The sequence below is a fragment of the Physeter macrocephalus genome, chromosome 5, assembly GCF_002837175.3.
Source record: "Physeter macrocephalus isolate SW-GA chromosome 5, ASM283717v5, whole genome shotgun sequence".
Taxonomy (NCBI): Eukaryota; Metazoa; Chordata; class Mammalia; order Artiodactyla; family Physeteridae; genus Physeter; species Physeter macrocephalus.
The window spans coordinates 98,729,686-98,750,809 of NC_041218.1; the positions used below are offsets into that span (position 1 = coordinate 98,729,686).

Genomic DNA, 21,124 nt, shown 5'->3' on the forward strand with positions numbered 1-21,124 from the left:
CACACACTCACATGTACCACACACACACAGACTCACATGTACCACACACACACACACGCACACACTCCAAAGCAGGGCTCTGGGGACCAACAACTGACCCCAAAACTTTGGATAATTTTTCATTAATCTTTCAACTATACATCTGTGTTTGTAGTCTCATTTTCACATCATTTTCTAACCCAATCAATGTTTGGTCATATGCAATCAAGTGGGAAAACAAAAGCCCAAATACTAATGGATCTCTTCCTTAAGCTACCGTTGCTCTTTGCAAAAGATTATCTCATACTGCAGAAAATATTATGGTAATAGCTTTAGAGTTCAAGATGTCCTTTAGAGACCTGTTCATTAAAGGCAAAAATCAAAAGGCTGATTCAGTAGAGAATATGTTTTGACTTGTTTTCCCACCTGTAGAAATGGATCGACAATGATGTACCTCTGCCTCTAGTCTGGTTCTCTTTGGGACCAGCAGCATGCCTTTTCTTTTTTCTAAACATCTTTATTGGAGTATAATTGCTTTACAATGGTCTGTTAGTTTCTGCTTTACAACAAAGTGAATCAGTTATACATATACATATGTTCCCATATCTCTTCCCTCTTGTGTCTCCCTCCCTCCCACCCTCCCTATCCCACCCCTCTAGGTGGTCACAAACCACCAAGCTGATCTCCCTGTGCTATGCGGCCGCTTCCCACTAGGTATCTATTTAACGTTTGGTAGTGTATATATGTCCATGCCACTCTGTCACTTTGTCAAACAAAGTGACAAACTGAGGGTCAAACAAGACAACCCTCAGAATGGGAGAAAATATTTGAAAATGAAGCAACTGACAAAGGATTAACCTCCAAAATTTACAAGCAGCACACGCAGCTCAATATCAAAAAAACAAACAACCCAATCCAAAAATGGGCAGAAGACCTAAATAGACATTTCTCCAAAGAAGACATACAGATTGCCAACAAACACATGAAAGGATGCTCAACATCATTAATCATTAGAGAAATGCAAATCAAAAGTACAATGAGATATCACCTCACACCGGTCAGAATGGCCATCACCAAAAATCTAGAAACAATAAATGCTGGAGAAGATGTGGAGAAAAGGGAACCCTCTTGCACTGTTCGTGGGAATGTACATTGATACAGCCACTATGGAGAACAGTAGGGAGGTTCCTTATAAAACTACAAATAGAACTACCATACGACCCAGCAACCCCACTACTGGGCATATACCCTGAGAAAACCATAATTCAAAAAGAGTCATGTACCAAAATGTTCATTGCAGCTCTGTTTACAATAGCCAGGACATGGAAGCAACCTAAGTGTCCATCAACAGATGAATGGATAAAGAAGATGTGGCACATATATACAATGGAATATTACTCAGCCATAAAAAGAAACGAAATTGAGTTATTTGTAGTGAGGTGGATGGACCTAGAGTCTGTCATACAGAGTGAAGTAAGTCAGAAAGAGAAAAACAAATACCATATGCTAACACATATATATGGAATCTAAAAAAAAAAGGTCATGAAGAGCCTAGGGGCAAGACAGGAATAAAGATGCAGACCTACTAGAGAATGGACTTGAGGACACGGGGAGGGGGAAGGTTAAGCTGGGGCAAAGTGAGAGAGTGGTATGTACATATATACACTACCAAATGTAAAAGTGATAGCTAGTGGGAAGCAGCCGCATAGCACAGGGAGATCACCTCTGTGCTTTGTGACCACCGAGAGGGGTGGGATAGGGAGGGTGGGAGGGAGAGAGATGCAAGAGGGAAGAGATATGGGGATATATGTATATGTATAGCTGATTCACTTTGTTATAAAGCAGAAACTAACACACCATTGTAAAGCAATTATACTCCAATAAAGATGTTAAAAATAAATAAATAAAGTTTTAAAAAGTCTACAGAAGAACTTATCTACAAAACAGAAATAGAGTTACAGATGTAGAAAATAAACTTATGGTTACCGGGGTGAGGGCGTAAGGGGAGAGAGGGATAAATTGGAAGGTTGGGATTGACACATACACACTACTACATATAAAATAGATAACTAATAAGGACCTACTGTGTAGCATAGGGAACTCTACTCAATACTCTGTAATGGCCTGTATGGGAAAAGAATCTAAAAAAGAGTGGATATATGTATATGTATAATAGATTCACTTTGCTGTATTCCTTAAACTAACACAACATTGTAAATGAACTATACCCCAATAAAAATTATATATATATATATATATTCCATATTCAACAAGATAAACACAATGCACAAACATAAGGCTCTTGACTTGGAATAAAATTTAAAAAACACAGCTACACAAGTTGTCTTAAATATAGACTTATAAAAGGAGATTAGAGAGATTAGTTGAGAATATACTCTGACTTGATCAAAAGTGTGTTGCTCATTCTTGATTTGGCTTTCAACCTGGCTGACTCACTCATAAAACCATCATGTCACAAGGGTCACATGGCACCCAGGCATCAACAGTGTTCCCTCTCCTATGTAACCATCTGTCCCCACCCCTTCACTCCCAGTGAGCTTGTTCGTATCTATCGTCTGTGCTGTGTTCGTTCCTTTGGCTTTAAAACAGTCTCTTTTGAGTGAATATATGGTCAATTCAAAATTCAGACTCTCTTTTAGGAATGATTCTTCTCCAGTGGGGGTCCTACTCTACTTTTTCCTTTCACACATCCTCAGAGGAGCAGAGGAGAGGATTCTGGCCTCCATGCTGTCCCCTGGGCATAAAGGTCTCCCTGATTCCCCAGGTCACTGGTCTCCTTTAACTGATGTTTCCCAAGGTGTGTCTGGTCTTTGAGATGTCACGCTGACACCAACTGCTAGAGTATGCAGCTCCCACTGTGATCTTCATGAATTCAGTCCCTCCCTCAGCCTCCTCCTCCTGGGCCTTCCAGCGTATAGTTCTATCAGCACTTCTGGGCTCTCCCTGCCCCAAACTGGACACACAAAACTTCTGCCTCCTTAACCTTCTATGATCTGGCTGTGAGTCACAAGAAAACTGTCACATCATTAATCATTAGGAAAATGCAAATTTAAATCACTACACATACCACTACACATCTAGTAGAATGGTTAAGATTTAAAAGACAGCACGCCAAGAGTTGGTGGCTATTTAGATTAACCTGAACTCTCCTACATGGCTGGTGGGAATGTAAAATCATCACTTCCAAACATGAACCAGCCTTTCCACTGTTAGATATTTACCAAAGAGAGATGAAAGTGTAAGTTCGTGCAAAGGCTTGAGCAGAGTGATAGCTTGTCCAAGCTGCTGGACACTCAAAGATTGGATGTGGCCTCCTGAGAAGGAACATGGGCCTGAGGTCATTTTTAATGGATCCTATCCAAGAGGACACCTGTCACAGGGTGAGGGAACAGGGAGAGTCCAGGTGAGATGGAGCGTGGTGAGGGGGGGTGCTACCATGTCAAGGGCATAGTCAGAAGGTCCAGCAGGGGACCCTCTGAAGAAGCCAGAAAGTGCTCTTGGAGAAAATCCTCAGCTTTCAACAGCAACCAGGCCCAAAATGTACAACAGGGAGAAGCCACCCTCACTTTCCACACTGAAGCTTCTTGCCTGCTATCGGCTAGTAAAGGAGATTTCACTCTAAATCCAGTTCAGAGGTTTTGAAATACACAACAGACTAGGCATTCTAATTATCAAATGGAAAGTCCCAGGACCTTCTATTACCTAGGACATAACAGAGGAGCCACAGGTCCTGCCATAGGATGGGGAAAAACTAGGGAAACAAAAATAAATATGCACTTGGAACATATCCCTGGAATAGTACCTGTTTAATGGATGTACTGTGCTTTAAAATGCCTCAGAATATGGAAAATGCTTGAATAAACCAGAGTGCATCCATATGATAGACTAGTATAAAGATAATTATTTTTTTATTGTTTTGAAAACTATGAAATAGCCTGAAAAAATCATAATGGAATGTGAAAAAAGTAGAATGCAAAACTCTTAATTCCACAGTATGACGTATGATCCCAACTCTATAAAAAAATTTATAACTATAACTATATATATATGCCACCAGTGGTTTTCTTTAGGTGGTGAGCTTCCTGATTACTCCTAATTCCTTAATCATACTTTTTTGCACTTTGAACATTTTCTACAGTTAACCCTGAAACGTTTTTTGGGTTTTGTTTTGGTGGTGACAGGGTTTGGAGTCAGCTGTGGTACACTGGCTGACCACTTATGGAGGGAATTTTGTGGGACCCATGAATCTGTTGACCTCTCACCCACCACAGAGTGTCAATAAAGCCACGTGAGATCACCTGTGATCCAGTGACCACGTGGCCTCCTGCAATGTGGAGTCAACAGGAAATACTGGAGATTTGGAAAATTTATGCAGCTCATTACTTGGGTCAGAGAAGCAAGAAAAGTTTTGGAAGCATTTTCTATGTTTATCTGAAGCCCAAATGTCTGTGATTTTCTGGGAGGTGGGAGATAGGACTTCCTGGAGGGAAATAAATTTGGAACACGTGTTAAGTGGTGCCCAGTGAGACATCATTCCCTGTAAAAGAATACAATATTTTTTCTGAAAAGTCTACAGGGTACAGTAGACTAAAAATACATCAAAACATGCATCATTATTCTGGTAGAAAAGAGATTAAAAAGAAAATTAGTGAGGAAATAATAATAATAGTTTATGTCTGTACAGCACTTTACAAGTTTGTGAAGTACTTTTCCTTATAAGTCACCATTCAGTCCTCGAAGCAGTTAGAGATGAGTAAACTGGGACTTGGAAAAGGTAAGCAACCTTAAGTTCAAGGACATCCAACTAGAAAGAGTGTGGGGCAGAGCTGGCCTAATTTGATCAGAAATATGAGCTTCTGAAGGAACAAACATGTTTTCAGGTCTAAGAAATATTATCTAAAGGTAGCCCTTCTTTCCTCTGAAAACACTACACTGTCTCCAATGTAGAAGACAGCTTTGGTTAAAAATGTTTCCCATCTGATAGATTACGAACCCCTGGGTTACAACCTCTAGAGATAAGGTTGCCAGATACATCCTAATCTCTAGACATAAGAGGAAGCCCAGTTATACTTGAGTTTGAGATAAACAAGGAATTTTTTAACAGATGGGATATCCCGTGCAATATTTGAAATCCTATATTTTTATATGCCAAATCTTGCTATTTTACCTAGAGATGGAGCCTAAATTTCAGCCAGATAGTCTTATGGGATATTAAGTTTTGGTAGCATTTAAATTCTGTCTTTGCTCTTTCCACTCATCACTCTTTTGGAGAAAAGATTTGACTCTTCATGTTGCAGCCTGCTATCCTACTTCCTACTGGGGTTTCGTCCAGCAGAGTCCTAGGTTCTAGTCTTCCTCACAAGAGAACTTTTGGATACTATCAGATCCAGTACCTCTTGACTGGGACAATCCATAGACAGGAACAAATGTAAAAAAAAAAAAAAAAAAAATTAAAACCCTTATATAAACAAAATGCATGGAAAGAGCCAGAGCAGGAGGGCTAGAGTGAGAGAATTAATAAAAATTAAGATGGTAGAGTAGGAGGATGCAGAACTCACTTCCCCCCACAAACACATCAAAAATACATCTACACGGGGACTCCCCTGGAGGTCCACCCTTCCACTGCCGGGGGCATGGGTTTGATCCCTGGTCTCGGAACTAAGATCCAGCATGCCGCCTGGCCAAAAAATATATACATCTACGTGTGGAAGAATTCTCAATTTCTCACTAACTGGAGACTGACAGAAAGACTCCTGTACAATCAAGGATGTAAGAAAGATCCACATGGAATTGGGTAGGAAGGGAAAAGAAGGAATCAGGTCAGGACCTGTGCTTCTGGGAGGGGACTCAGAAGAGGAGGGAGATCACACAAGCAGAGAACCTTGCTGGGGAGTGAGGTTTGAGCCACATATTGGGCACCCCAGTCCTGGGGTTGGACACTGGGAAGTCCACTTGGACCCCAGTCCAACTAGGTTGGACAGCCTAGTTCCCTAGGCTGGTTGGAGGGCTGGTGGGACTAACAGGAGGGCCATGGAAAGCTCAGACTACACGTGTAAGGAGCGTGCACACATGCTTGCCTACTCCCAAAACAGGCGGAGAGGGAGGGTTGAAACTGAATGGGTTGCTGGCCAGTTTTCCGGGACTGCAGCAGCGCGTGTGCCAGCCTGAACAGAGCAAGCTCGCTGACCCCAGTTGCTCCACAGTGCAGCTCCACACTGGGGTGAGAGCTGCTGTGACCTAGAAGAGAACTCGGCTGTGAGGCACAAAGATGGCTCAGACCTGACGTGACGTCAGAGCAGGGCGGAGGCAGCCATTACTGGAGCTCATACAGGCAGAGAATCAGAAGCAATCTGGGCCTCTGGCTGCAGCTGGACTGCCACAGCCTGCACCCAGACCCGTGCCAAGTGCCTGTACCAGCCCTGCTCCCCTCTAGGGCAAGAGTGCCAGTGCTGGGGCAGGGGTGGGAAACACAGCTAGCTTGGAGCCAACCCTCAAGTCTTCTACTTGAGCAATTTGGAACCCATCCCCAACCCAAATAGGGCAGTGATGGCCAATGAGCAGAGGAGAAGCCCTGGCTCACACATGGCTCTGGCCCTAGCCCCTCCATCTCTAGGCCCACCTGCTACCAAGGTGATCGCTGCCAGCACACCTGGGGAAAGTCATGACTTGTGCTCATATCAAATCCAGCTCTCCTACCAAAGGCACTGGGCACACACAGACTGTATAGGACACTCCTACATAAGGACACCCCTTCTAGACAACAGTAGGTAACTATTTCACCTAATTTCATACAACAAAGAAAGTTAAGCAAATGAGAAGACAGAGGAGTTTGTTTTATTGAACAAGCAAGAGAAAACCCCTGAAAAAAACAACAAATGAAACAGAAAAAACAATTTACCAGATAAAAAATTCAAAGAATTAGTAATAAGAATGCTAACTGAAATAGAGAAAAGAATAGATGAACAGGGTGAGAATTTTAACAAAGAACTAGAAAATATAAAAAAGAAACAGTACTAAAGAATACAATACCTGAAATGAAAAACACACTAGAAGGAATTAACAGCAGACTAGCTGATATAGAAGAAGGCATAAGTAATCTGGAACACAGAATAATGGAAATCACCCAATCAGAACAGAAAAAAGAAAAAAAAATTTTAATGAGAACAGCTTAAAGGATTTCTAGGGCAACATCAAGTGTACCAAATTCACACTATAGGGGTCCCAGAAGAAGAGAAAAATGGGGGTTGAAAGTGTATTTGATAAAATTATGGCTGTAAAACTCCCAAACCTGAAGAAGGAAATAGATATCCAGGTACAGGAACCATGGAGGATCCCAAACAAGATGAAAGCAAAGAGACCCACACTAAGACATGCCGTGAAAGTAAACTGAATTGAAAAAAAGCAAATGCAGAAGAGACAGACAGGATCTCAGACTTTCTTCATAGGCAGGACATGGGGACACAGGCAAAGTTTTATCAGTGGTTCTACACCTCAAGTCAAGTGAGACAGTCAAGTGAGACAGACCATGGGGCCTCCCAAGCTCGCTCCAGAAAGCTGCATTTATAGTGAAGGAGGGAGCAGTTCACAAGGCTCTGAATGACAAGTCCTCAAAATGTTTGCTCCACTTCTGAGGCTTAGTAAGCAATCCCTTGAAAGCAAATCTGGTTCCCCAGGCAAGTTCATACCAAGAAAGGGGGACATGGGCACTGCTGGGAAAACACTGTCTCTTTGGTTTACAAACTTGGGGTTAGCCTGAATCACTTCCCTTGAATTGAACCACCTCTGGGTGAGCTGATAAAGTGAGTGAATGAGCCTGGGGCATGAGTACCTCGTCCCCCAGACCCTGGACCCATCAAGATGCTGCATCTCTAAGGCTCTGGCAGATTTGCATCCCTTTACAGCGCTCGTGCTAAGATGATTTCCTCATCTTAGGGAAAAGGGATGTTAACTTCAAGATGATGCATGGAGGAGGCTGGGAGAGTCCTATTAAATTCAGCATCAAATGGATAGCTTTTGGATCCCTTTGCCTTTTAGCAGAACAACTGCTTCTTTACAGTTCATTTGGTTGAGCGTGGAGGCTCTGCATCTGGTTTGGTCCGACTTTAGCTCATTTGATTTTCTGTTGTTCAAAGATCACATCTGTGCGCTTGACATCCGCCCACCGAATGCTACTTCCAGCTCTGGGTCCTGCTGGAGACAGTGTTCCTCCTAATCAGAGCTGATGCTTTGATGGTGAGAAAAACGGGCGTCAAATATTCAACAAATCTATTCTTTGGCACCTCTTTTAGCCTTTATTAAGCCTAATGTGAACAAGGGTAACGCGAAGTCTAATAAATACAGAGGACGGGGAAGGCTCTTGCTGGATTACGGCCAGCCTTGCTCCCCTCTGTAATAGGGCATTTAATTGCTTGTTTATTGATTACACTGTGTGTGTCACAGTGGCCTAGTTTGCCAAGAAGATACCATTATGTGAATCCAGTCTTTTAAAAGAGAGCAGGGAAGGCTCAAGGAGTAATATGCAAGGAAATTAAAGATATTTTCTTCAAAATCTTTTCCACTGAATACCATTTTTCTCAATTTTGGAAACAAAATATTTTTAACTATCCCATGTTTGCCGTGAATTAAACTTAGCCTTACAAATTGGGTGTCTGAGCATGTGGTTGTGGGTTTGACTATGTGTATGCATCTGTAGCATCTAATTCTCTTCCTTGATTGCTTGCTGTTCTGGCCATATTTTCATCGATTTCTTACCCCACAGACTTTTGTGGTATGTAAATAGTTCCTACTGATTTCAAGTGGAAACGGTCATTTTAGAGCATTAAATTCCATTAGCATTGGTGATTAAGAGATTCACAGGCCCTTTCTCAACAGACTTCAAGAAATCAGAGATATTCCAATTTCAGGACTATTAAAAACTAAGATTAATCTCTATAAAGAACTGTTCTCTTCCATAGTAAGTATCTGGAGCTTAATGATCATGTATTTATTATTTAAGTAGCTTTTAACCAAACATTGGAATGGTTCCATTCAAAATGTTTGGGGCTATTTTAATACATCATTTATTTAATCCAATGACACAAGCATGTTCTTAACAGGTATATATTTTATTCCCACCTCAAGGCACAAAGGAAAGAGGGAGACTTGGCTGACCTCTGCCCTGGAGCCCAAAGGCAAGGACCAATGACACATGGGCTTGTTTGGTATACATTTGGTTTTCATTTTCTTGAAATAGTTTTGTAGCCTAATAAAAAAAAGAACCTACATTTTTATATAAGGAAGTTAACTGGCTGTAGTTGAACAGAAAGAGGGTTTTTCATTTTTCACTCAGTTATTTTAAGGGCATTAGAGCAATAACGTCCAACACTCCATTAGAGTGATAACAAAAAGCACTGATTCGATTCAGTATCTCTTATTATTCATCATCTAAAATACCAAAGGCCGACACCTACACATGGTTTCACGACATATGTAAAGGAAGGAACCATTTTCTAGAAAGCAATAGGTCTTCCATAGTATAATGTGCCCAGGTGGCCATCATTCCTTAACCAACACCTCAGAAAGGAAAAGTAAATGGTCAAGGTTGCTTTCATGTATAAACTACCATGAACTCTAATCTGGATGCTTGCTTAAGGATTTGGAGTCCAGGGTACCTCCCACACAGAATAAACTTAAGAACCAGTTTGAGTTCTTGAGAAAGGGCAGCCCACAGGTCTTGCCCACAGGTTCAGCTCAGGTGAGCAATCACAAGTTCACATCTTCTAGGCTTATGTCTGTTCCTAGGAGTCCACAACCACAGGTGGGAGAGGTCTAAATACTTGGACTAGATGTTAAGCTCCTTAAGGTACCAACTAATAAGTACCATTAGAAGCATTTTTTTTTTTTTTAGTTGAACGGATGAATAGCTAGTGACTTTAAAGCCATTGGCACCAAAATCTTGTTTTTTTTTAAATTTATTTTATTGAAGCATAGTTAATTTACAATGTTGTGTTAATTTCTGCTGTACAGCAAAGTGATTCAGTTATAAGTGTATACATATATATATTCTTTTTCATAGTCTTTTCCATTATGGTTTATCACAGGATATCGAATACAGTTCCCTGTGTTATACAGTAGGACCTTGTTGTTTATTGATTCTATATATAGTAGTTTGCATCTGCTAACCCCAGATTCCCAATCCATCCCTCCCCCCTCCCCCCTCCCCCTCTGCTAACCCCAGATTCCCAATCCATCCCTCCCCCATCCCCCCTCCCCCCTCCCCCTTGGCAACAAGTCTGTTCTCTATATCTGTGAGTTTGTTCCACTAGAAGTATTTCTTAATTCATGAGTCCCAAATACAACCCAGAACTTGGCATTCAGAACCCCCATGACCCAGGTATTTAAAGGGCTTGCCACTTCTCTGCTCAATCAGACATCACCTTTACAGATGTTTCTTTATTTGAAATAGAAAAGTTGATGTTCAGGAGAAAGCAGATATCTCAAGAAAAAACCATAGTGACCTGACAACAAGAAGGTAGTATTATGTAGACTGTGTGCATCTTTCTCATTTGGGGGAATCACAACAATGCCAGTGCCTCTCCGCCATCCCCTTTGGGAGTGTTGTAAATAAGGAAGGAGACAATAGATTCTAACACCCTTGGAGAAAGATGTTCTACCTCCATAAAATAATGGCTACCAGTAAGTACTTTGTGTGTGGTCAGGCACTCTTCCTATTGTCTCCCATCTTGACAGTGATACCGTAAGGTAGCTAGTATTCCCATTTTAGAGGAAGACATTGAGGCTCAAAGAGGGGAGTGACTTGCCAAGGCCACATAGACTAGAAAGCAGAGGATTAGAAGTCCACCTGAAGATGATTCTAAATAACAATAACAGTCATTCTCTGTGAGCTTCATTCTCACCTTTGTGCCTGAGAAAAAGGGGAAAGAGACCACCCCGCCTTTCACAGATGGTCCCCTCTACTCCCTCGAAGACTATTTTTTGTTTCCTACTAACTCCTGACCCCACCCATGTGGCAAAAGAATAGGCTAGATGGAGCTGAGTGAGAGCAGGAGCTGGGAAGCAGATGAGTGGGGAGAATCTCCTCAGTCTTGGAATTCACGTGACTGCTTTGGGGAGCTCCAGGTCTTTCTTTCCTCACATGACGTGATGCCTCAAAACATTCGACAGGGGGCTTCCCTGGCGGCGCACTGGTTGAGAGTCTGCCTGCCAATGCAGGGGACACGGGTTTGAGCCCTGGTCCGGGAAGATCCCACAAGCCGCAGAGCAACTAGGCCCGCGAGCCACAACTACTGAGCCTGTGCTCTAGAGCCCGCGAGCCACAACTACTGAGTCTGCGCGTCTGGAGCCTGTGCTCCGCAACAAGAGAGGCCGCGATAGTGAGAGGTCCGCGCACCGCGATGAAGAGTAGCCCCCGCTCGGCACAACTAGAGAAAGCCCTCGCACAGAAATGAAGACCCAACACAGCAAAAATAAACTAATAAATTAATAAACTCCTACCCCCAACATCTAAAAAAATAATAATAATAACATTCGACAGTGGTACCCAGTAAGTTCATACGCTGTGGGCCCCCTAGTCCTTTGTGAGGTTTCCTTTGAGCACAATCTATTGGATGACAGTATGGGAGTTTCTGGTGTTGTCATCCACACGTATTGTGCACAACACTGTGAAATGTCAGGATTCATCAGGAATAGCCTCATTAACTGTGGAGCCCACTGGGCTTTGTGTTTCTGTTTTTATTTGGAGGTTAATGTGATCCTGTCTCTTCTTCTCTGCTGGAACGTAAGCACCATGAGGGGCCAGTTACTGACTCTGTGTTCACTCTGCAAACCCCTAACTGCACCTGACACACAGGAGGCACTCGCTACCTAGTTTTGGATTCATGAATAGATAAATGAATTTATCCCATTGCTTAGCCCAGAGAAAGCAGGAGCCAAACTGCTTGTTCTATAAGAGAGTAATCAATTGGCATAGGCTCCTGGTGAAGAAACAGCCCAGTGGTCGTATTTTTCTCATTCCTAACACATGGTCCTGGTGTGTCAGCAGGAGACTGTGTTTGTTACAGTCACTTAGGGCACCAGGCAGAGGAGCAGCCACCATTCCTTCTCCAGAATTGTTCTTGTTTGGAGAGTCTGGAACCCATGATCAATGCTCTGACCTAGAAGCAAAACCCATCACACTCACAGGTCACTGGCCAGAACTAGTCACGTGAGCCCACTCAAGTCCAAAGGGCCAGGACGTGCAAACTGCAAGGCAGTTGGGGATATTTGGTGAATTACATGAATGGCACCATGGAAAGTAAATGAAACAGTAACTCAACCGGCATCAAAGTGCAGTATGGAGATTCGGACAGAAGGCCATACCCATGGATGTGGACGCAGGTGAAGATGTAAGAAGGTCAGATGGGCTGCGTTCATCCCAGCTTTCTTTGTAAGCTGTGCAAAGGCAGTGATGTCTCATGGCAACAGCCCCACTATGGAGCCCAGTAACTGATACCCAGGAAGAACTCAAAAGTATTTGCTGAATGAATGAGAACATAAAACAAGTGAATTCTGCAGATGGAGTAGAAACAGAGAAAAGTTGAAATGGTGCTGTTTCATGGGAGGACCCAGGGGTCATGCATCAGCCACATCAGAGAGCTCATTTTCCCTGTCCAGGAGTCAAAAACTGTGGCTCCACGGAGTCACACACACAAGGCTGCAGAAACCCAATATCCTGGATAACAATAGGCTGCGATCCCAAGTCCTGGGCTGGCTGCCAAGGGAAAACCGCCCTTCCATCCTGGAAGCTGTTCTGCCTTCTCAGATGGGGGCTGGATCAGGTGCCCCCTCCCATCTCTTTCCAGCTTCAAGATGCTGTGATGCTCTGATCCTGGTTTTGGCTCTAGCACGGCGTTGTATTCTTTTGCTGAGGTCATTGTTTGTCTTACCACATAGCTGTAGCAGCCTCGTTTTATAAATGAAGGAACAAAGAACAAGAAAGTTCACAGAGAGTCCAGTCTCACACCACGGTTTTCTGACGAGGTCAGGACAGTGAAACAGGATTCGGAAAGTTAACCTGAAGTCAACCCACAGGATGTCCTAGGCCTTCTCTCTCAGCATCAAACCACCACATGGAAGGTGCTGGTGAGAAGCTTTGAACACATGCCTCAGATCTGGAATTACACAGGCCATTCGATGCACCAAGCCAGGCTGGGATTTCAAGTTCAGCCAGGCTGCATGAAAATTCCTTCTAAAGTTTTAAAAGGGGAGAGGCTATGGATCCATGCAGCAAATTCGGAGGCGGTTCAGTTTGGATAGAAAGCTCCTCTGCTGGTTCAGAGTCCTTATTCTTTGCCTGAGAAGAGTCCAGTATATTCCACCTGGAGGTCTGTGTCTGAGTCCATGGGATCATTAGGATGGTGATGTAACAGGGAAGAACAAATATGACTCCTATTAGATATGTTTCTTTTACTTTTTATTTTTATTTTTTTTTTTTTTGGTACGTGGGCCTCTCATTGTTGTGGCCTCTCCCGTTGTGGAGCACAGGCTCCGGACGCACAGGCTCCGCGGCCATGGCTCACGGGCCCAGCCACTCCGTGGCACGTGGGATCTTCCCGGACCGGGGCACGAACCCGTGTCCCCTGCATCGGCAGGCGGATTCTCAACCACTGCGCCACCAGGGAAGCCCTGTTTCTTTTACTTTAACCTCTGCTTTCTGTTGCTTTTGTTACAAGTTAGTCACTAAAAGGATGTTGCCTATAGCTACAAGCATACATAATGGCCCGTCTCAGGAAACCCTGCCCCCTCTGCCTGAATATTAAACTAAAATACAGCAAGTCCCCTGCATACGAACAAGTTCCATTCTGAGAGCATGTTCATAAGCCCAATTTGTTCCTAAGTCCAACAAAGTTAGCCTAGGTACCCAACTAACATAATCGGCTATATAGTGCTGTACTGTAATACTTTTCACACAAATAATACATAAAAAACAAATACAAAAAATAAAGAAAACATTTTTAATCTGACAGTAGAGTACCTTGAAAAGTACAGTAGCACAGTACAACAGCTGGCATCCAGGGGCTGGCATCGAGTGAACAGGCAAGAAGAGTTACTGACTGGAGGAGGGGGAGGAGGTGGGAGATGGTGGAGCTGAAGGATCGCCAGCAACAGGAGACGGAGGGCAAGCTGCACTTTCTCTCACGCCTGACGTTAATGGAACACACGTTCACATCTTTGAAAGTTCGCAACTTGAAGGATCGTATGTAAGGGACTTACTGTACCTTTGTTCAGCTCACAGGGAAACATCCTGATCCTGCCCGCCTAGGAACAGCTGCAGGAAAGAAGAAATTAACACATCCACTCCCTGAGTCTGGCAAAACCAGGAGATATTTGCAAAACTTACGGCCTTTTTACTTTACTGCCTCACCTCCCCCTCTCTCTGTTCTATAAAAGAAACTAGCATCCAGACCCCAGTAAGACGGTTCTTTGGGACACTAGTCCACCATCTTCCTGGACTCCCAGCTTTCTGAATAAAGTCACTATTCCTTGTCCTAACCCCTTGTCTCCCGATTTATTGGCCTGTCACGTGAAGGCAGAATGGGCTTGGACTTGGTAACAGCAAGTGTGTGCTGGATTAGCAAGTCCTGGAACGATGGGTGATGGATCAGAAAGAAAAGCCGAAGGAAAAAGGAGCAAGCAGACATTGGTCAGGGAAGAAAATGCTACTGGTGTTGCCTGAGCTGCTTCTAAAAAACATCTTTAAAAAAAGACATGAATATATGTCGACCGAATGTAAAATAGTTAGCTAGTGGGAAGCAGCTGCATAGCACAGGGAGATCAGCTCGGTGCTTTGAGACAACCTAGAGGGGTGGGATAGGGAGGGCGCGAGGGAGGTTCAAGAGGGAGGGGATATGGGGACATGTATATGCATATGACTGATTCACTTTGTTGTAAAGCAGAAACTAACACAGCACTGTGAAGCAATTCTACTCCAATAAAGATATAATAAAAAAAAAAGACGTGATATGGTATTTTTACAGATTTAACACTCAAATCATCTATTCCGTCCCACAGCTCACTCCAACTGAGGCATTTTGAGCACAGATTATGTTCTCAAATAATTTTCTTAGGAACTTATAGTAAATAGGAGCCCAAGCTAAAGTTCGTTTTGGGAATCTGTCAGCCTTACAGTGTTTATCATGGTGGGGAAAGAGACCCTGGCTCAGAGGTCTGGCAACGTCCGATGGATCTGGAGGAAAACAATCTGTTTTGTGGTTGAACAGAAGGCTTCCATCACCTGCACTGCTGTTTCAGCAGAGGTCGAAAACTGCCACACACACACACACACACACACACACACACACACACACAGCACATACACACCCCACATACACACATACCATATACACACAATCACACATACGCCACACACTCATATTCACACCTATCACTCACACACGCTTGTACACACAGGCACACCGCACGCACACACACAAGCACGTGCCTTGACATTTTCCAAAGTGTTTAAGTTAGCATTCTCCAATTAAAAGTTGGGATCTAGTCTGGTCATTATTCCACACCCCTCCCTGCCCAAAGATCTTGAATTATGACTTCTGAAAGATTTGTCACTCCTGAATAACTCATTTCTAGAGAGGTCACTCTAACCTCCGAAATGGCTTGTCGGGGGAGGAGGATGCCGGAAATCACTGGGTCTAGTGAGGCCGGTTTTGCAAGTAGACGGAGAAGGTGAATAACAACTGGGGTAGAATTTCCAGAGTTCCCACTAGTGTCTCAAACTCTCCTGCCTTCTTCTTAACGCCTGAAATACGGAATTTAAGCTCCATGTTTTTGACCTAAAACCATGTATCCCTTTTAAGTATTTTTTTATGTTTAAAGTTGAGGAATCATTCGTACCTAGAGCATTGACTCCTAAAGTTTAGGGCACTGAGAATCAGCTCAAGAGTTTGTTAAATATACACGCTGCTATATATATATAATAGATAACCAACAAGGACCTAGTGTATAGCACAAGGAAGTATACTCAATATTTTGCAATAAGCTATAAGGTGAAGGATATGAAAAAAAAAAATATATATATATATATATATATGTATAACTGAATCACTGTGCCGGACACCTGAAACTAACACGATATTGTAAATCAATTGTACTTCTGTTAAAAATTTTAAAAATAAAAGAAAATAATAAAGAAAATTGTAAAATATAAAGAAGAGTCTGTTAAAACAAGAACCTGATCCAAGTCTTAACTGGGACTGAGGGACCTCAGTTTCCTAAGGGCCCTGGATGATGCAGTTATACGTAACCTGTGGACTGTTGTCCAAAACAGTGCTTAAAGCAAGAGTTAAAGCCATGAGATTCTATCTTTAAGAAAGCGGGGAGAGGGGAGGAAGGGGAAGCAAGGGGAGGAATGAACGGAAGACAGTGGGCATCTAATCAAAAGAGAAGTTGGCGAGGGGGTGACAATCCCAAGTGGGAGAGAATTTCTGGAAAGGAGAGCCATAAAATTGCTAACCAGAGCCCTGGATCACCTTGCAGTCTTGCTGAGAGAGGATGAGGTTTCCTGCTACTGATGATTAGCAGTGGCTCTTCCTTCTTGCCATAGTACTGAGCACTGCACTACGAGTCAGCTTTGTGCCAAGTTCCCGATCACTGGCTCCTCTAAGGAGCGATGAATCCTGCCATCTCACAGTTAGAACACCGAGGTTCAGCCTCTTCTCCAGGGCTAAGCATGTGTGCTCTGAGAAAAAGTCTGTGCCATCCAAATGTCCTAAATTGGGGCTGCTCAGACAGCCGTAAATAGAGTCATTACAATTTTTCCCCTGCTTTTCCCACCAACAGGGACTATTTCTGAATAGTAAACCAGGTTTTAAACCGCAGAACAGTATCCTATGAATGCCAAGACATCCTTCCGAGGTTACCTTTAAGTCCTCCCTTTAGAAATGAAGAATCCAAAGCCTAGATGGGGCAAAAGACGGAAGCATCTGACACACCACCCCGCCCCACCCTTTGTAAACGCTGGACCAAGAACCAGCCCTGGTTCTGGGAAAGAAACCGAAAAGCACATGCATAGAAGACATGAATTTTCACAATTTCAACGAGGAAATAGGCACATATTTGTAAACATAATTCCATAATTACATTAATTTTTATAACAAGAATACTCATCGATATTTTCACTATATTGTTTAGTTTTTTCCAATGAATACATTTATTTTGCTCATAAAACCAGTTCTACAGCTAGAAGTTTCCAGAATCTATAAAATAGATACAAATCAATTATCTAAAAAAAAAAACAACAATGACATTCTAAGCCAAATGGGTAAAATCTTACTCTGAATCTTTCATGAACGATACATTGATTTAGCCCTGTCCTCAAGACTGAAGTTTTCAAAGACGAAGGCCTGCCTTTGCTTAAGTAAAGTAGGAAATATTCTGAGAAGCATTTAAAGCCACCACAATAGACTCTTTAGAGTCTATTGTGAAATACATTAACTTCATAATTGCTATTAAGAGTTGCTTCATTGTTTTGATCTTTGAATGGGGAAACTCATCCCAAAATTTCTGAAAGAAGAGAGCAGAGGATGAAACACAAAAGTGCTGAAATACATTATTGATCAAAATATTCCATTTGATTTTTTTTTTCTTTCAATTGAAAAACTTAGGCTCCTAATTTGGAGAAAGGGTATGAATCTTCTCTGTCCTTTCCTAAATGCGTCTGCCTTCCTGTTAATTACACATGGAGAGGCTTTTGCTATTTCATGAATGACTTTGTATTTGAGGCTTTGCAGGTGGGTAGGGGTATCAGGCAAGAAGCTGACTAAATTCTAGCCAGTGACCCCAGTGGGCCACCTTTAACCACAGGTACAGATTATAAGGGAGACTTTATAGCGTAGTGAAGGGGTTGACATCACAGAGGGCCTACGTCTCTCAGATTCGCTTCATCTAACTGAATTCTTCTCAGGGAAAATCTGCTACCCCCATTCACTTAGATGAATTTTCCATTTCTTTCCTTCACACAATATTTAAATGTCTTCTCACAAGCCATAAAGACCTTGAATTGACACACTTCTGCATTTTTTTCATATTCTCCCTGTTAGGACCACATTACTTTTATGAATAATAAGATTAAATCGAATTGAATCCTAGTTAGAGCATAGTTATTAAAAAACAGCCTTTGTAACCAAATTTCCGTGAGTTGGAATCCCAGCCCTACCATCTCCTGGTTGGGTGACCTTGGGCGACACACTTAAGGCCTCAGGGGCCTCAGTTTTCTCATGTGTGTATAAGCCATTATTTGGGGATTCCTGTGAAGCTTAAGTAAGTTAATATGCAAAAAAGTCCTTAAAAACAGCCCCCGGTACATAGGAAACATCTATAAGCAGTAGCCATGATTGTTAATCTTTCATGAAGTCCCAGGTTGAAAGGCCATTCTACTGATGGAACGTCTGCACATTTTTTAATCATAAACAATCAGCCATAGATGGGCCTGGTGAGAGATGTCTTGTATAGGCTTTGTATATTTCTCTAGTGATAACTAATCTTACTTATGTTGGTAGAAAAGCAGCAAATTATCACGTTAAAACTATTCAGGAGAATTGCCCTGCTGTTACAGAAAGCAGGGCCTTTTGGTTTAGCCAAAGTTCAATTTCTCCAGGTATAGATGCTACCAGGGAATTCTGAGGCTTAGGGGAGGGGTGGACTTACGGACTGGCCCACTCTATGTCCATTACACGCTCTTCTAGAGAGACTTTCCTTCACTGCAGAGGTGAAAAACTAACCACCACACTTCCTGAACACCCTTGCAAGCAGGGTCCAGCAAATACTTTGGGTCCCACCAGTGAGACGCACCCACACGAAGTTTGGAAGGCGGCAGCCAAGATCTCCAAGCACGGTGGCCCTTACTCTGTGGTGGCTGAAGCAGACATCCCAGCACCTTGCCCCTGACTTTGTCGATGTCGAGATTCGACAATCGAAAATGTTGCTTTCTTCCTTGCTCCACTCAAAAGTTTTTTCTGTTTGTTCCCCAAGCCGTGCACAGCCTGGAGCAGTGGTTCTCAACCACGGTGATTCCCCATCCCCCAGCGGACGTTTTTGACTGTCCAGAACAGTGTCTGGCTGGGGCAGAGGGGGGAGCTGGAATATTACTGCCATCTAGTGAGTAGATGCTCTTAAACATCCTACAAGACGGCCCTCCACAACAAAGAATAATCCAGTCCAAAATGTTGAGAAACCCCAGAAGATCACACACTGTGCTCAATATCTGCTCATTAAGTGGCTCTTCAGTTCTGTGAGTTGTTTGTATTTAACCTACGAGGTGAAGAGAGAACAAGTATGAAAGTGGGATTTGGTGAAGAGCATGAGAGCATTGTAAGGAACAGAAAAACTTCTGGGGTGTCTGTATTTGGTTAGTTTCTTGATCAGTTAGTTGGTCAGTGGTGTCTGTTTCATTCGAGTGAGTGATTCTAATTTTTGAACGCTATTATCTGTAGGGGTAAAAAAGTGGTCCTAATCTGTTCCAAGAGAGGAACAATGTAGGAAATTTCGATTCTGTTGAAAGGTTCCCTAGACCCTCACCACTCAAAGTGTGGTCCAGAAACCAACACCACTGGTACCACGTGGGAGTTTGTCAGAAATGAAGATGCCCCATTCCCTCCCCAGAGTTTCTGAACCAGACTGTGCATTTTAACAAGATCCCCAGGGGCCTGGTATGCACATTGAAATGCACCGCATAGGCAACACCAGCAGGTGTGTATGCACTGGAGAAACAACTTTTCATTGGCAGGTCCCTAGATATAAAATTGCATCAATTTCATTCTTTAGCTCCCTGGCCAGTAAAAGGCAAAATTTCAAAATCAGACACATAAATCAGTGTAACTTCAGACCCGATTTGTTTTTATATCTGATTGCTGCTTAAACACCAGTGGCCCAGAGCACATCAATTATTTCTTTCTCCCTCTATTAAGTATTTAATGATTTGCAATAAGCTCCCAAGAAGATGCCACTTAAAGAGACCCTATGGTCCTTTTGTAATGTGAGTCATTACCCCCATTATTGTTTCAGCTTTGTAAGATAAATGTTTAGATACCAATGTTAGGTGTACTGTTCAGTAATGTAAAAGGCTGTCCTATAAGAGAAAGGTTGTATCTCCTCCTCAGCAGAAGTATTCCCAGCACCATCACGCACCCACACACACCTCCTCAACACCACTCCTCGCCCACCTGCCCAGTGGGATTTTGTGGGTGGTCCTTGGCATCCCTCATAGCACTTTGTTCCTTCTGATCACACAGGCTGTGGTTCACAGGTCACTCAGTTACTTCTGCAGGGATTCAGCAGGAATGTCTCCGAAGGGGGTAAGCCCACGCTAGAGGCAAATGGGTGATTTGCAAACTCCTTCCCAGAGACCAGGGGTTTCATGGAGCAGTCTCACGTGTTGAAGGAAAGTTGAGTGGTAGGGCTTACAGGACTCTCCACTCCCACTCCAACCAGAGCACTTGTATTTGTAGCTGTTCTAGAGACTGGAGTGTGTAAATCTCATTTGAAAAATGCATACTACTGTGATTAAAAAAATTTGAAGGACACTGGACCAGATGGTTGCTAAGATCTAGTCAAGATCCATCATTCTATAACCTAAAGAAGAACAACTAGCTACAAAACATGAAAAACTGCTTATCCTCAATGATAATCAAATGCAATTCCATTTTTCCCAAGAGTTTAAAGAAAAACACCCACATCTCACCAAAGTGTGGTGAAACAGATATTCATGCATAAGAGCGACGGGGTTATAACATGATATAAAATTTTTATGAGTAACTGGACAATATGTGTCACCACCCATAAAAATATTCATATTCTTTAATAGAGAAATTCCATATCTTTAACTTTTTCATGGAGAAATAATTCAAAATTCATTTAAAAATTATATGCACTAACATATTTATTATGGTGCTATTTATTATTTCCAGAAAAACAGGAAATAATCTAAGTTTCCAAAATAGTGCAATTATTTAAATACGATTATAATAACTATTTAACAACATAATGTTTATGACACCTTGTTAGATTAAGAAAAACACAATACTGAAAATGTGTAAACTATACTTTCTAAAATTTCATTATGTAGAGGAAGAAA

The 21,124-nt window shown here is 42.5% G+C and overlaps 1 protein-coding gene across 29 annotated transcripts in view; it reads right to left on the reverse strand.

Moving 5' to 3' along the window:
- Positions 1-21,124, reverse strand: part of C5H7orf25 (chromosome 5 C7orf25 homolog) — a 214,973-nt gene that overhangs the window by 156,039 nt on the left and 37,810 nt on the right. Inside the window, exons 3-4 of one of the 29 annotated variants that reach the window (XR_008617493.1) lie at positions 14,256-14,305; positions 14,032-14,178 (exon numbers count right to left, since the gene is read on the reverse strand). The exons of 27 other annotated variants lie outside the window; for them this stretch is intronic. The gene's annotated coding sequence lies outside the window, so the exon portion shown is untranslated. Of the gene's footprint in view, positions 1-14,031; positions 14,306-21,124 lie in introns of those variants that run through there. One more of the 29 variants, XR_003679972.2, reaches the window with a different exon arrangement.